The sequence below is a fragment of the Rhinopithecus bieti genome, unplaced genomic scaffold (genome assembly GCF_001698545.2).
Source record: "Rhinopithecus bieti isolate Rb0 unplaced genomic scaffold, ASM169854v2 scaffold_3067, whole genome shotgun sequence".
Classification (NCBI taxonomy): domain Eukaryota; kingdom Metazoa; phylum Chordata; class Mammalia; order Primates; family Cercopithecidae; genus Rhinopithecus; species Rhinopithecus bieti.
Window position 1 is genome coordinate 1,089,114 of NW_016804208.1, and position 3,003 is coordinate 1,092,116.

Here is a 3,003-nt window from a genome sequence, read left to right on the forward strand (position 1 = left end):
CAACTGTGTGGGAGGGGGCTGTGGAAAGCCAGGGTGAATGGAGGCAGCAGGTAAGGGGCTGGGTGGGTCCCTGCCCCTCCTATCAGTGGCTCCTAGGAGCACAGAATCAGTCTGGGCATAGAGACCTCTTCTCTGCCTAGGCACCGGCAGGGCAGCTCCATCCAAAGGAGGCCAGGGCTGTCCACCAGCCCCGCCAGAGAGCATGAGGGGTCCTCTTTTTACAGTGAGTGTATCACTGGCTGGAGAAAGGAGGAGGAGAAGAGCGACTGTGTTCATCACACTTAGGTCCTCTGGCCTGCCTCTGCCACGTCCAGCTGCTAGGAGCTGGCCTTTGTCCTGTGAGGGGCCACTGGCACTCACTCCAGCCTTGGCTTCTTGGCCTTCTTCTCAGACCTCACCACCTCATCGTGGGCTTTCCGCTTCTCCACCAGCTTGTTGGCTTCTTGGTTTTTCACCTCTTGCCAAACATGATCTTCTGGTACAGGTACTTCTCCCGCTTCTTCATCATCATAATGGCCAGGCATTTGGCTTCCCTCTCCTCCTCCTGGGCTAGCCGCTGCTCATCCTCCAACTTCAAGGTGCCTGTCTTCCCCTTTATCCTCTGCTCCTCCAGGGCTGCCAGGTGGGCCTCTTCCTCCTTTTTTTTGAACCAGCCTCTGCATCTTCCTCCTCCTCCTCCTCTTCCTTTTCTCCCCCTTCATCACTATCACCTTTGTTGTCGTCTTCCTCTTCCTCCTTCTCTTCCGACGCATTCAGGATTCCTGGGTCCCCTCCCCGCTGCAAAGCCAGCAGCCTCAGCTTTTCAGGTGGGATGTAATCTCCTTCCTTCTCGGTCACAAAAGGTGAAAGGTGTGGGGCTGGCTGCACCCCAGGGAAGTACTCTGCCACGGGGAGGAGAAGCCTAGCGTTTACCAAGTCAAACACCCACTAGGGCTGCAAGTAGCACCTGCCAATGATGGAGGTCTGCTGCCCAGGCCGGTCGAAAATCTGGTGGGTGATGTGAGAGTTCGTGACGTCATAGGTGGCCCCAATGCACAAAGACTTGTCCCAGGACACTTCCCCCAAAAAACTCCTGATGACGAAGGCCAGGGCCTCACGGGGCACCTCTAGGTTCAGGAAGAACTTTAGGCTCTCAGAAAGCTTCTTGTGCTTCTCCTGTGCCTCCAGCTCCTTCCTGCTGTCTTCTTCTGTGCTGACGTCTCCCCATCGGTGGGAAACTCATCCACCTTGGGCTTCTCCTCTGTGGCAGGCACCACCATGCAGACCAGGCTGGCACTGAGGGCTGCCAATTTCTCCATGGAGCTATTGGAGTCCAACGCATGGGTGCCCTCAATGGCCTTTGCCTCTCTTTGGGCCTGACCCTTGAGCTTTAGTGGGTGGTGGAGGTTGAATCACTGGCAGAGGCAGAAGTTGACGAAGCCCAGCAGGGTGGCCTAGAACTTGGTGAAGGTGGCCATGACCCTGTAGTCCATGTCTGCTGGGTGGTCATGGGAGAAGGCATAAGTGGTGCTGTCCCAGGACCTTGACCTGGTAGTGAATGCCTTTGATGGACAGAAAGACCTTGTGGCAGGGCACGAGCAGCGATGATGTAGTGCATGAACTCCATGGTGAGTGGTCTGTACACTGCCCTTGCCAGTCTGTGGGAAGGTGGAAAAGAGGAAGCACAGGGAGAAGGCGTTATTCAGGTCCCACAGGGCATCGATGAACGTGGGGTACCATTCCTTGATGATGTGGTCAAGTTTGTAGTTGGGCTTATTGTCCTTTAGATGGTCTACAGTGTTTCCACTTGCTTTTCCCATAGGCCTTCTGGACCTCCCGGACTAACACCTTGTATTCTCGGAACTTGTTGATGATGGCTTCATGGAGGAGAAACCTGATGTCTTTGATAAGGTAAAAAGTTCGGGCCAATGTAGAACCCTTGTTAACCTTCTTCTTGTGTTTGGGTTCATGGGGATAAATGCCCTTCAGAATGCACAGCCGCCTAAAGTCAGCCAGGCTTAGCTGGAGCTTCTTACAGGCTTTGTTCTGGGTGATGTAGTTGGTGGCTGAGCCTCGTTCATACTTCTTCTTCCCAAGGCCTCCCATGGCTCCATGTTAAGGAGCCGACTAGAGCTGCGCAGATGGACAGCGCCACTTCCTCCCAACAAGGTTTTTATTACTAAGAAAGAGAGAGAGAAATTAGTAAGCGGGCAAGTTGCCTTCTCAATTCAAACCACCTTTATGATACTCAGTAACTAGAACCCAAGTTGTTATAATTACTAAGTACCTCAGCTTTCTTCTCTGCAAGTTTAGAATGCCAACTTCATTGTTCAGAATAGTATTCTCTTCATTTCTTTCTCTAGCTCAAATATTTAAAATAGCTTCCAATTAACAACTGGAAAATTTTCAATTTCACTAGTGGCATCATATGATAGAAGGAATCAAGTTTAGAAATACCTGAAAATAAGAATGATGACTTCTTATGATACTGGGTGTTGGTTGGGTTCCTCTGCCAGTCTCACCCAGTCTTACTCATGCAGCTGCAATTAGTTGGAAGGAGGGTCAACTGGAAAATCCCAGATGGATATAAGTCCCACTCATCTCAGGCAGTATCTGCTGGCTCTTGGTTGCGGCACTGAGGTTCTCCTTTACGTGGCCTTTCATCCTCCAGGAGTCTAGGCCAGCTGCTTTGTGCTCACAGGGCTACTGCATTCCCAGTTGACAAAAACCTATGTTGCAAGGTGTCTTAGGTCCTAGCTTTGGCAACCATGCTGCTCCTGATACATTTCTATGACAAGTCCAGTCCTGAGCCAAGGGTTGGAGAAATAGTCTACATTTCTGTTTGGGAGAAGAGGCAAAGGCATATTGAAAAGGGGAATGCTTTCTAGGACAGGAAATTGTGGTCATTTTTTGGTAATTCACACTAGTAGCTACAGGATTTTGGACAAACCACTTAATATGACTGAAATATCAATTTCCTCATCTGGAAAATAGGGTTGGTAATTACCCTGAGGGTATTTCAGA

The 3,003-nt window shown here is 50.6% G+C and overlaps 1 pseudogene; it reads right to left on the bottom strand.

Moving 5' to 3' along the window:
* Positions 1-356: 356 nt before the first annotated feature.
* LOC108526421 (pescadillo homolog pseudogene) lies at positions 357-2,085 on the bottom strand (annotated as a pseudogene).
* Between the last annotated feature and the right edge of the window lie 918 nt (positions 2,086-3,003).